At 39.8% G+C, this 14,060-nt stretch overlaps 1 pseudogene; it reads left to right on the plus strand.

The window, feature by feature from the left end:
- The first annotated feature begins 166 nt into the window (after positions 1-166).
- On the plus strand, positions 167-13,633 carry LOC122709185 (annotated as a pseudogene).
- Positions 13,634-14,060: the final 427 nt, after the last annotated feature.

A 14,060-nucleotide genomic window follows, 5' to 3' on the forward strand; every position in this document is an offset into this window, starting at 1 on the left:
GTCAAAATAGGAACCATTACAATCAACATACTGTTGCCAAAGAGAAATAAGTTTGCTTATCCCTATAGCATAAAAATCCATGATTCAGGATTCAACAAACACTTGGAAAGCATTTTTCTGCCTCCTGCTGTTTATGAAAACATTGTCCCTGAAAAACGTTGTCGAGATGCTTGAAGAAGTGGTAATTGGTTGGCCAGAGGTCAGGTGAATACAGTGGATGAGGCAAAACTTTAATGTTCCGCTTTTGAAGTGTTGGTTGTTCAATGTGTAGTCGGGCACTGTTGTGGAGAATCGGGCCATGTGTTGACCAGTGCCGGCTGCAGGCATTGTAGTTTTCAGCGCATCTCATCCATTTGCTGAGCATACATCTCAGATGTGATAGTTTTACTGGGATTCAGCAGGCTGTGGTGGACCACCAGCAGTGGATGGACGGCAGACCAGCAAAGAGTGACCGTGACCTTTTGGTGTAAGTTTGGCTTTGGGAAGTGCTTTGGAGCATCTTCTCAGTCCAGCAACTGCGCTGGTCATCGCTGGTTGTCATACACAGTCTACTTTTTGTTGCATATCACAGTCTGATCCAGAAATGGTTCGTTGTTGTTGTGTTGAATAAGGAAAGATGACACTTCAAAATGATGATTTGTTTTAAAATTTCCGGTCAGCTCATGAGGCACCCAATTATGGAACTTTTTAAACTTTCCAATTTGCTTCAAATACTGAACAACTGGAAAGTGGTTGATGTTGAGTTCTTCCGCAACCTCTCATGTAGTTGTAAGAGGATGATCTTTGATGATAGCTCTCAGTTGTCATTGTCAACTTCCAATGGCCAGCCCCTGTGCTCCTCAATGTCAAGGCTCTCGTCTCCTTTGCAAAATTGAACCGCCACTGCACTGTATGTTCCTTAGTTCCTGGGCGAAATGCGCAGTTGATGTTGCAAGCTGTCTCCACTGCTTTACAACCCATTTTGAACTCAAATCAGAAAATTGCTTGAATTTGCTCTTTGTCTAACAACATTTCCATAATCTAAAATAAATATAAAATAAACACCAAGTAAAAAGTCATTAGCAAAAAAAACATAAAGTGAAAAATGCACATTAAAATGATGTATATCATAACCAAATTTATACAGAACATATTCCAATATCAAATGGCAAATTTCAACAATGCAAAAACCACAATTACTTTTGCACCAACCTATTAGATGCTGTTCTAAGTACTGGTGATCTCTGGTCTTATAAAGTTTATTTTCTAGTGAAAGGAGACAAGTGAAGGACAAAATAAATAAAGTATTTGGCACTAAGAAGTGATAATGTCTATAAAGAAAAAATGAAGAAAAGAAGAGATGAAGAGTGAGGTTTCCTGGGATGGGGTTAAGAGTTGCAACTGCGAGAGGATGGTCAGAAAAGGCCTTCCTAGGAAGGGGACATGTGGCCATAGATCTGAAGGAGCAGAACAAATGGGCCATGCCAATATCTGGGGTATTTGCCCTGCCCTTTGTGCCAGGAATTCTTCCCTTTTCTCTTCTGTATACACTTTTTGTTTGTTTTCTTCTGCATCATTCCCACCACCAGACAAACTTGCTGTCATATACCATCTGGCACAGCGTGCACATTCAATATTTGTTGAAAGAATGAGCTAATGATATGCAACTACATGGTCCCCATCTGTAGATCATCTTTTAGTTTTGCTATAGTAACTAGTTTAAAAGAAGCTTTAAATTTTAATGTAGTCAAATTTATCGATTTTTTCCTTTGTATTATTTGTGTACTGGATGCCTTGTTTAATAAAGTCTTTCCTCTATCAGGTTGGGGGCTTCCCTGGTGGCTCAGATGGTAAAGAAGCAAAGCAGGAGACTTGGGTTTGATCCCTGGGTGAGGAAGATCCTCTGGAGAAGGAAATGGCTACCCACTCCAGGTATTCTTGCCTGGAGAATTCCATGGACAGAGGAGCCTGGAGACTACAGTCCATGTGGTCACGAAGAGCTGGACACAATTGAGTGGCTAACACTTTCACTTTTCACATTAGGTTATGAAAATATCACCCTATATTTTCTTGTACAAGTATAAAACTTGCATTTCCATTTATGTTTTCAATCTACCTGAAATAAGTGTATATATTGATAAATGATTGTCTCATGACAACATATTGATATTTTATCATTTCTCCACTTATTTAGAGCAACACAGAGGTCATCAATATTGCATACATGCTTAGCTCTGTCTCTGAGTTTCTTATTCTGTCCCTCTGGTCTGTTTGTTTGTATATAGGTAGCATATTTGCAGACATTTCTCATCCTCCCTCTTCAGCCCCTGGAAAGCACTGATCTACTTTCTGTCTCTGTGGAGTTGCCTATTCTGCATATTTCATACACATGGAATCATACAATATGTGTCTTTTTGTGTCTAGCTTCTTTCACACAGCAAAATGTTTACAAATTCATCTACCTCATGCCATATATCAGCACTTCAATCTTTTCATGGCTGAATAATATTCCTTTGTAAAGATATGTATATGTAATATATATATGTGCTATGCTTTGTTTATCAGTTAATATATATTTGGGTTGTTTCCACTTTTTGGTTATTATGAGAAATACTGCTGTGAACATTTGCCTGCAAGTCTGTATGTGAACATACACTTTCAGTTCTCTTGGGTATGCACCTAGGAATAGAACTGCTAGATCATATGGTTCCTACCTATTTTGAAACTGGCTTTCCAAGGTCTAGGAAAAACCTTGTCAATTTATTAATTAAAATGCACTGAGTATATAGGGTAATTGAGGGAGAATTTATGGCAATGAGTTAACTCTATTAACTATGGTAATTTCTCCTGATTAATTTCGTTTTTTAAAGTCCTTCATTGATTGAGTTTTGCTTAACTTTGATTATATTTATTCCTAGGTTCATTATTTTTTATTAACTTTATGCTATGTGAAAAATTCTTAAAAAGATGGGAATATCAGACCACCTGATCTGCCTCCTGAGAAATCTGTATACAGGTCAAGAAGCAAAATTAGAACTGGACATGGAACAACAGACTGGTTCCAAATAGGGAAAGGAGTATGTCAAGGTTGTATACTGCAACCCTGCTTATTTAACTTATATGCAGAGTATGTCATGTGAAATGCTGGGCTGGATGAAGCACAAGCTGGAATCAAGATTGCTGGTAGAAATATCAATAACCACAGATATGCAGATGACACCACCCTTATGGCAGAAAGTGAAGAACTAAAGAACCTCTTGAAAGTGAAAGAGGAGAGTGAAAAAGTTGGCTTAAAACTCAGCATTCAGAAAACTAAAATCATGGCATCTGGTCCCATCACTTCATGGCAAATAGATGGGGAAAGAATGGAAACAGTGAGAGACTTTTTATTTTAAGGAGCTCCAAAATCACTGCAGATGGTGACTACAGCCATGAAATTAAAAAACACTTGCTCCTTGGAAGAAAAGCTGTGACCAACTTAGACAGCATATTAAAAAGCAGAGACATTACTTTGCCAACAAAGGTCCATCTAGTCAAAGCTATGGTTTTTCAGTAGTCATATAGGGATGTGAGAGTTGGACTATAAAGAAGGTTGAGTACCAAAGAGTTGATGCTTTTAAACTGTGGTGTTGGAGAAGACTCTTGAGAGTTCCTTGGACTGCACAGAGATCAAACCAATCAATCAGAAGGAAATCAACCCTGAATATTCATTGGAAGGACTGATGTTGAAGCTGAAACTCCAATACTTTGGCCACCTGATGTGAAGAACTGATTCATTGGAAAAGACCCTGATGCTGGGAAAGATCGAAGGCAGGAGGAGAAGGGGACAACAGAGGATGAGCTGGCTGGCTGGCTTTGCTGACTTGATGGACATGAGTTTGAGCAAGTTGGAGTTGGTGATGAACAGGGAAACCTGGCATGCTGCAGTCCATGGGGTTACAAAGAGTCAGACACAACTGAGCGACTGAGTTGATGAACTTTACAGTTTTGAAGTGCTATGAGTGGGCTTCTTTTTTTTACATATTAAATTGGTTATCTGACTAGTAGGTAGACATTATTCTGAGTCAGCAAAGCTTGAATACTAAGTCTGTGTAGTTATCTTGTGCAGTATTGAGGGTAGTGTTATGCACAAAGGTACACTTTTAAAAAATGTTTAAGATTTTTATAACTGCATTATAACAGAGGGGTAAATGAGTATCTAATAATAAATGAATGACTAAAGTGAGTATTTGGAAATGATATTAAGGTATTGTAACACATAGAAGTGTATGATTAGTTAAGTGAAAAAAAAAGTTGAAGTTGAATTTAGTTTGATCACAACTGGTATTAAAAAATACACAGAAAAACATGTTAATGTATTTTGCTCACATGTGTATAGTGAGCTGGAGACAAAGTTAATGAGAATACATTTTGGAGCAACTCTTCTAGAAAGCACTTTGGCAATTTGTACTAAGACTTTTTAAAATAATGTGAAGCCCTCATACACTATTAGTGGGAATGTAAATTGGAGAAGCCTCTATGTAAAACAGCAAACACAGTCCTCAGAAAAACTAAAAATAGAATGGCCTCATGATCCAGCAATTTCATTCCTCAGTATATACCCAAAGAAAACAAAAACACCAATTCAAAAAGACACATGTGCCCCAGCATTCATAGCAGCACTGTCTATGATAGTCTAGATATGGAAGCAACCCAAGTGTCCATCAACACGGAAAACAGATGAATAGATAAAGAAGATGTGTTACAATGAAATACACTCCACAAAAGAATGAAATTTTGCTATTTGCAACAACATGGATAGACTTCATTTATGCTAAATGAAATAAATCAGCCAGAGAAATGTATGTTGTCGCATATGTGGAATCTAAAAAGAGAAATCAATACAATGAAGCAGCAACAGACAGATATAAAGAACAAAATATTTAACTAAGTCACTTTACTGTACACTTGAAACTGACACAACATTGTAAATTCACTATTAATTTTTTAATTCCTCAATTAAAAAAGAAGTACTGGTTACCAACAGGGAGAGAGTCAGAGGGAGGGGCAAGAGGGGGGAGGGGATTAAAACATACTATGTATAAAATAAATAAGATGCAAGGATGTATTGTACAGCACAGAGAAATATAGAAATTAATTTGTAATAACTTTAAATGAAGTGTAATCCATAAATAATGAATTACTATGTTGTATACCTGAACTACTATAATATTGTAAATCAACAATTCTTCAATTAAAAAGAAGACTTTTAAAAATGTTTATACCAGTTGACCTAAGCAATTACACTTGTTAAAATTTATCCTAGGCAGCTACCTAGAAATTTAAACAAAGACTATACTTAGATATGAATTCAACATACTAGAGCCTAGCTAAATTTGGAAACAATTTTCTGTTTAAGAATAAGCAAGGGTAAGTTGTATAAATTATGATGTATCCATTGGAATGGTAATTATGTAACCATTATAAACACATTTGACAAAAACACTTTAGTTATATAGTGTTTAGTTATATATATATATATATAAAACACAAAGTTATATTTTTGTCAAGGTATGAAATTTTACCTTACTTACAAGCTAATAAGTTGTTGTTCAGTTGCTAAGTCCTGTCTGAATCTTTGTGACCCTATGAACTGCAGCACACCAGGCTTCCCTGTCCTGCACTATCTCCCAGAATTTGCTCAAACTCATGTCCACTGAGTCAGTGATGCCATCCAACCATCTCATCCTCTGTCACCCCCTTCTCCTCTTGCCCTCTATCTTTCCCAGCATCAGGGTCTTTTCCAATGAGTTGGCTCTTCACATCAGGTGGCCAAATTATTGGAGCTTTAGCTTTAGCATTAGTCCTTCCAGTGAATATTCAGGGTTGATTTCATTTAGGATTCACTGGTTTGATCTCCTTGCTGTCAAAGGGATTCTCAAGAGTCTTCTCCAACACCACAATTTGAAAGCATCAATTCTTTGGCTTTTAGCCTTCTTTCTGGCCCAACTCTCACTTAGGACTTGACTACTGGAAAAACCATAGCCTTGACTATATGGACCTTTGTCAGCAAAGTGATGTCTCTGCTTTTCAATTCATGTTTAGGTTTGTCATAGCTTTCCTTCCAAGGAGCAAGCATCTTTTAATTTTGTGGCTACAGTCATCATCCGCAGTGATTTTGGAGCCCAAGAAAATAGTCTGCCACTGTTTCTATATTTTCCCCACCTACTTGCCATGAAGTGATGGGACCAGATGCCATGATCTTAGTTTTTTGAATGTTGAGTTTTAGGCCAACTTTTTCACTGACCTCTTTCACCCTCTTCCAGAGGCTGTTTTATTCCTCTTCACTTTCTGCCATTAGAGTCGTATCATCTGCATATCTGAGGTAGTTGATATTTCTCCCAGCATCTTGATTCTGGCTAGTGATTCTTCCAGCCTGGCATTTCGCATGATGTACTCTACATAGAAATTAAATAAGCAGGGTGACAATAAACAGCCTTGACACACTCCTTTCCTGATTTTGAGCCAGTCCATTGTTCCATGTCTGGTCTAACTGTTTCTTCTTGTCCTGCATACAGGTTTCTCATGAGACAGGTAAAATGGTCTGGTGCTCTCATCTCTTGAAGAAGCTTCCACAATTTGTTGTGATCCACACAGTCAAAGGCTTTAGCATAGTCAAGAAAACAGAAGTAAATGTTTTTCTGGAATTCCCTTGCTTTTTCTATGATACAACTGCTGCTGCTGCTGCTACGTCACTTCAGTCGTGTCCGACTCTGTGCAACCCCATAGACGGCAGCCCACCAGGCTCCTCCGTCCATGGGATTTTCCAGGCAAGAGTACTGAAGTGGGTTGCCAGTGCCTTCTCCATATGATCCAACAGATGTTGGCAATTTGATCTCTTATTCCTCTGCTTTTCCTAAATCCAACTTGTATATCTGGAATTTCTCAGTTCTAGTACTGTTGAAGCCTAACTTAGAGGATTTGGGGCATTACCTTGCTAGGCATGTGAAATGAGTGCAATTGTACAGTACTTTGAGCATTCTTTGGCATTGTCTTTCTTTGGAATTGGAATGAAAACTGACCTTTTTCAGTCCTGTGGTCACTAGCTGAGTTTTCCAAATTTACTGGTATATTGAGCATAGCACTTTAACAACATTAGCCTTTTACTATTTCATGGATGCTAGCAGAGAAGGTTAGAATCATGGGTCAGAGATAAAAAACTGAATTACTCACAACAAGCAATGTAACAGGTAGCATTGGTTTCCTTTGCTTCCCAATTTCCATAGGAGAAATGCAGAGGAGCCCAGGTGAATTCTGTGCACATAGCAAATCTTTGGCACAGCTGAAGGGCACTGAAGGAGAGGCTCCACTGCTTTTAGAGTAAGCAGTAAGTAGTTTTGGAACACTAAGTGTTTGGGCCTTCCCTGATGACTCAGACGGTCAAGAATCCTGCCTGCAGGAGATTTAATCCCTAGCTTCAATCTGTGGGTCAGGAAGATCCCCTGGAGAAGGGAATGGCTACCCACTCCAGCATTCTTGCCTGGAGAATTCAATGGACAGAGGAGTCTGCCAGGCTACAGTCCATGGGGTAGAAAGAGTGGGACATTACTAACACATTCACTTACTTTCAAGCTTGCTTTATTCTTAGAGATGTTACGTCATCTCTCAAGTTTACTCACTGCAAACACAACCCAGAAAAACAGGTGACTGATGTAATACGTTTGTATGTTTATAAGGGCTAGTTAAGAAGCACCGGGATTTGTGCAAATATTTGTTTGTGTATGCACATGCACACATGCATACATGCAAGATGCTCCTGGCATCACTGTTTATTGTATTTTAAAATAGGAAGGGGAAGGGGTATATAAGGGCAGGACATAAAGAGGTACAAACTTCATATATTATGTATAAAATGAGTTATAAGGATATAATGTACAACACAAGGAATATAACCAATATTTAAATTAAAAAACTATAAATGGAATTTAGAAAGATGGTAACGATAACCCTATATGCAAAACAGAAAAAGAGACACAGAAATACAGAACAGACTTTTGAACTCTGTGGGAGAATGTGAGGGTGGGATATTTCAAAAGAACAGCATGTATACTATCTATGGTGAAACAGATCACCAGCCCAGGTGGGATGCATGAGACAAGTGCTCGGGCCTGGTGCACTGGGAAGACCCAGAGGAATCGGGTGGAGAGGGAGGTGGGAGGGGGGATCGGGATGGGGAGTACGTGTAAATCTATGGCTGATTCATATCAATGTATGACAAAACCCACTGAACTGTTGTGAAGTAATTAGCCTCCAACTAATAAAAAAAAAAAAAAAAAAGACAAAAAAAAAAAAACTATAAATGGAGTATAACCTTTAAAAATTGTGAACCACTGTATTATACATCTGTAACATATAGTATTAAACATCAACTATACTTCAGTAAAAAAAAAAATAGCTCAGTTGGTAAAGAATCTGCCTGCAATGCAGGAGACCCCAATTCAATTCCTGGGTGGGGAAATCTGCTGGAGAATGGATAAGCTACCCACTCCAGTATTCTTGGGCTTCCCTTGTGGCTCAGGTGGTAAAGAATCCGTCTGCAATGTGGGAGACCTGCGTTCAATTCCTGGATTGGGAAGATCCCCTGGAGAAGGGAACGGCTACCCACTCCAGTATTCTGGCCTGGAGAATTCCATGGACCGTATAGTCCATGGGGTCGCAAAGAGTCGGACACGACTGAGTGACTTTCACTCATACTTCAGTAAAAAATAAAATAAATTGGAAATTAATGTCCACTAGTACATTCGTTAGCTAAACTTGGGTGCACTTATACAAGAGAATACTATATTGACTTTTAAAAGAATAAGATGTTATTTACATTAACAGATAGTCAAGATATATCATTTGGTAAAAAAGGGCAAAACAGTACTTAGATCTTATTTCATAATTTTTAAAAAATGTAATTTATGTTACCATATAGGAAAAAAATATGAGAAAGAATATTCCAAATGTTAACAGTGGTTATATCTGGAGTCAGAAATATTGAGAACTTTCACTCTCTAAAGTATAAATTCCTATAATGCTTAGATATTATAAAAGAAAATACAGGTTTTAAACTTTGGTGTAAAGACTGAAGAAAATATATTTCAGTGTTAAATGTAGAGATTTTCTCTGAATGATATGATTATAGGAAGTTTCATTTTCATTTTTCAAACTCTCTAAAGCAAATATACATTGTATTTATAATAAGGGAGAATGTTATTTTTAAAGTATTAGTAGTACTTGGCTTCAAATGTTTGTATATGGAGATTTTTTCCCCCTTCTCTCTGTATATTTAAAATTTTCTGTAACAAGGTCACTGCTTAATGTAAAATGAATGCACTGAACTTGTACCCTTTTGTTCTGCCCAGCACCCTTCACACGCATTACCCCTTTACTCTAGTGGTAAGTTGCCCTCCAGCTCTGCCGGTGTGGCTGCTATTTGGAGATCTTCACATTCCAAGTGTGGATTTTGCTGGCCCAGCAGTGGTAGTAACCAAAGAAGGACACTCTCAGGGAGACTCTGGTCATCACTAAGGCTGAGACTCTCCCCTGTCCCTTGGAGACTCTTCAAACAACTGAACCAGTGGTTCTCAACATAAGATGATTTTCCCCTTAAGAAACATTTGACAGTGTCTGGAGCCGTTTTTGGTTGTCACGCCTGGGACGGTGGGAGCAGGGTTATTACTGGCATCGAGCGTGCAGAGGCCAGGGATACTGCTAAACATTTTCCAATACACAGAACAGCTCCCCACAACAAAGAATTATCCGGTCTAAAACGTCAATAGCACAGAGGTTGAGAAACTCAGGACTAAACAAACAGGTGCAGGGGGAAGTAAGGAGGGGCACTAACTAACTGACCTTGACTATCAAGAGGAAATAAGGCTGCTCTTTCACAATAGATGCTGGGAAAGTACCGCTGCCACACAGGCGGTCCCAGGGGTCCTTTATTGTATACTGTGTGCAAGGGTCAAAATTATCAGCAGACTAAATTTACAGGCAGGACCACTAGGAACTTACGCCCCACAGAAATAAAGGTGTTGGTTGCCCCCTTTGGCAGAGAACTTTAGCCAACTGTAGTGTGGGCCAAAGACAGGAAAAACATGGAATCAGAGGTATGACCGAGTCCAAGCTCTCTCCGCTCGCCATACAACAGGCCAATAAATCCAAGAGATGAGGTGTTGGGGCAAGGAATACAAGAGGTTAAGGCAAGGAATACAACTTTATTCAGAAAACCAGCTGACCTAGAAGATGGCAGACTAATGTCTCAAATGAACCATCTTATTGCCAAGTCTGGATGCCAGGTTCTTTTATAAAACAGAGTAGGGGAGGTAAGGAAATGAAGTTAAAAGGCCATTAATTTTGCAAATATCTCCTGGGCTGGCTAGCCCAGGGAGGAGATGTGTTAATTTCTTCCTTCCTGTAGCCACCCACAGGTGGACAGGGTCCTGAACAAAGGCGTTTTGGTTTAATATTTAGGTAGAAGGGCAGGGTTCTCCGAGGCAGCTCATTATGTATAAACAGTATTTTTTTAGTGAACAAAAGCAAGAGGAAGTGGAGGTTAAAGTAAAAAGAACAGATCCAACATGGAGTCACAGTTGACTCTTCCTGTAATGGTGGCAGGGGAGGAAAATACCAGTTACAGTGTCAAGACTAGCAGAAACAAGAACTGTAGGCTCTACCTCTATCTCCTGATTTGCTCTAATTATATCAAAAATATTTTCTTTCCTTTCCTTTACCCATGCCATCACATCTACTGTGTAACGGTGGTTTATATTTTTCCACATGTATGGAGAAGGAACTGACCACGAACTGTGGTAGAAATGAACTGTAGGAGGACCCTGAACTTAGAGACAGTGGCCCACACAGTCACATGATATATTTTTTATTCCTGGTCTTATAAGTGTCACAAAAATTAAATTCAATTTTAGTATATGTGCTGCTGAAGCGAGCACACAAAAATTAAATTCAAAATAAGAATTTCCTGAGAAGTTGAACTCTCTAGGTGGCTGAGAATAGAAATCACAAACTTTGGATAGAATAGAGGACATAAAATTCCCTGGTGGTCCAGTGGTTAGGACTCTGCAGAGAAAAGAAAAAAGAACAGAAAATGAAAAAAAAAAAAGTATCTGCAGGTAGATAAGCACAGAGAATTAAGAATCTTATGGATAACTTTCACAGATAAAAATTAATGTTAATAAAGCCGAAACCAGGCAGGAGTATTTTACAGTTTCAGAAACACAGTTAATGAAGAATAGACTTTACATCATAAATGCATTTTGCAATGTTTGGAGCAAACAGAAAGATAATGACAGGCCTAAGATAAAATTCTTGACTAAGAGTAGAGAACCAGGAGCTGTCTTTGTGCTATGAGAACTTTTAGGTACTGAGGTAGCATAAAATCAGGATTAAAATTTGATTCTGTTATGGAGTCCTACACCAAAGTCATAGGTGTAAAGCCTTGTACCAAGGCCACAGATGTGAAGCCCTGTACCAAGGCCACCTCCAGAACTGACTGAGCCCCATGGCAACTGTTCCCCTGAGCCCCCCTGACTTAAACCAACCAGCTCGCTGACCCCATATTAGGTAAAATGCCCACCTTTCAGCATCCTAACCAATCATCTAATGCCACCCTTCCAGCAGGAGTTTTCTTTGTCTGGAGGCTATAGAAACTGGCTACGAAAGGGGTCCGCCCTCTCTTGAGACAGCCCGCTGTTCTAACAGTGTCTCCCACTCTAATAAACTCCATTCTCCTTTCGTTCTGCCTCACATCTGGAAATTCTTTTCCAGCTTGCACCAAGGACCAAGACACCTGTGATGAGCAACAAGGTTCAGCTGGGTAGCATGTATATACATGTGTATGTGTATATATACTTCAATCACATTGCTGCGCACCAGAAACCAGCACAACATTGTACCTCAATAAAATAAATTTAAAAATCTTGATCCTGTGGATTGCAAAATTGCAAAGTTCAGTTGTATTTACAGCATCAGCAGACTGCATGTAAAATTAAGGCATTAACTGAGATAGAATGGAAGAGTCCAACAACTGAAATGGGAAAACAGGGAGTATTGGGATAACTTTGGCTACTCTGCACTTCACCAAGCATTTCTTGCAAGCAGGAGTGCAATCTCCCAACCCACATATCTGATGGAGATGTTCCTGCTTTGCCTGGAAATCTTTTAATGATCTTGCCTTTAACAGTCACCCTGTAAGAGACGGCCAAATTCCCTTATTCTTCCTTTTCATGGCTTCTCATTTACCCCTGTGTCTACAAATAGGGTCAAACCCGAGCAGGCATCCAGAAGCCAGTTACAAAGCCAAACTCAAATAGAGAAGCCCTCACACAACAAAAACTTTTGTTCATTTACATGGCGAAAACCTGAAGAATATAATGACAATGCATTTGGTAAGTCTTAGACTAGGGCAAGAGGATTACTTTTACGTAGAAACAAATTTATTGAAAGGTACTCAAGCAGATTTTTCCAGTAGTCATGTATAGATTGGAGAGCTAGACCATAAAGAAGACTGAGTGCTGAAGAATTGATTCTTTCAAATTGTGGTGCTGGAGAAAACTCTTGAAAGTCCCTTGGACAAGAAGGAGATCAAACCAGTCAATCCTAAAGGAAATCAACCCTGAGTATTCATTGGAAGGACAGTTGCTGAAGCTGAAGCTCCAATACAATGGCCACTTGATGTGAAGAGCCGACTCATTGGAAAAGACCCTGGGAAAGATTGAAGGCAAAAGGAGAAGGGGGTGACAGAGTCGAGATGGTTAGAGGATGAGATGGTTAGAGAGCATCACTGATTCAGTGGGTGTGAATCTGAGCAAATTCTAGGAGATAGTGAAGGACAAGGGGCATGGCATGCTGCAGCGCATGGGGTCTCAAAGAGTCAGACACAACTTAGAGACTGAACAACAGCTCAGGCAGATGGGAGGGATTCTAATAGTTTGTTTACTTACTTGTGATGCTGGTAAAGATTGAGGGCAGGAGGAGAAGGGGATGACAGAGGATGAGATGGTTGGATGGCATCACCGACTCAATGGGCATGAGTTTGAGTAAACTCCAGTGTGGTGATGGACAGGGAGGCCTGGCGTGCTGCAGTCCATGGGGTCACAAAGAGTTGGTCACGACTGAGCGAGTGAACTGAACTGAACTGAACTAAACTTGGACTCAATGGTGGCCGTGCTAAATGGAATAAAGTTGCAAGAAATTCCTTTTTATAAAATAGAGGAGGGCCGCTTCCGGTGGCAGGGTCTGGGGAAGGGGCGGCAGGCGCCTTGTCGGGCCGCGAAGGTGGCAAGAAGAAGCCCCTGAAGCAGCCCAAGAAGCAAGCCAAGGAGATGGACGAGATAAGGCATTCAAGCAGAAGCAGAAGGAGGAGCAGAAGAAACTCGAGGAGCTAAAAGCAAAGGCCGCGGGGAAAGGCCCCCTGGCCACTGGTGGAATTAAGAAATCTGGCAAAAAGTAAGCTGTTCCCTTGCGCCTGAGGCAGTGATGACCCTTAGTTCCATTCCTGTTTAAACACCTGGATTCCCTACCATGATATCTGTTGCCGCCTATAGCTAGAATGATGTGTTGTCTTGGAACCTATTGTACATTTAACAATAAACTTTTGTAAAAAAAAAAAAAAAAATAGAGGAGGGGAGACAGGAATACTAGAATGGATTTATCAAATCTATCTACTCACTCATCCTTTCCTTATTTCCAGTAACAGGACTTTTGAATACACTCTCTTCATTACAGCTTGAGAAGTACAATGGTGAAGGATATTTCATATTTTCAAAGTGCTCTAGTAACTATTTTCAACAATCTGGGGATGCAGGTAGGTTATTCTGCCATTGAAACAGGCTTTTTAATTTTGACAGGGTTAATGGAATCCTAGGCAGTGGCCAGAAAAAACACTTAAAAATCAAAGTGGTGGGTGGCAGAGGTAGGGGGAGGCTTCCCTGGTGGTCCAGTGAGTCCACCTTGCAAGGCCAGGGACACTGGTTCGATCCCTGGTCCAGGAAGACCCCACACGCTGCCAAGCAACTAAGCCTGTAAGCCACAACTACTGAGCC

The sequence above is a fragment of the Cervus elaphus genome, chromosome 15 (genome assembly GCF_910594005.1).
Source record: "Cervus elaphus chromosome 15, mCerEla1.1, whole genome shotgun sequence".
Lineage (NCBI taxonomy): Eukaryota > Metazoa > Chordata > Mammalia > Artiodactyla > Cervidae > Cervus > Cervus elaphus.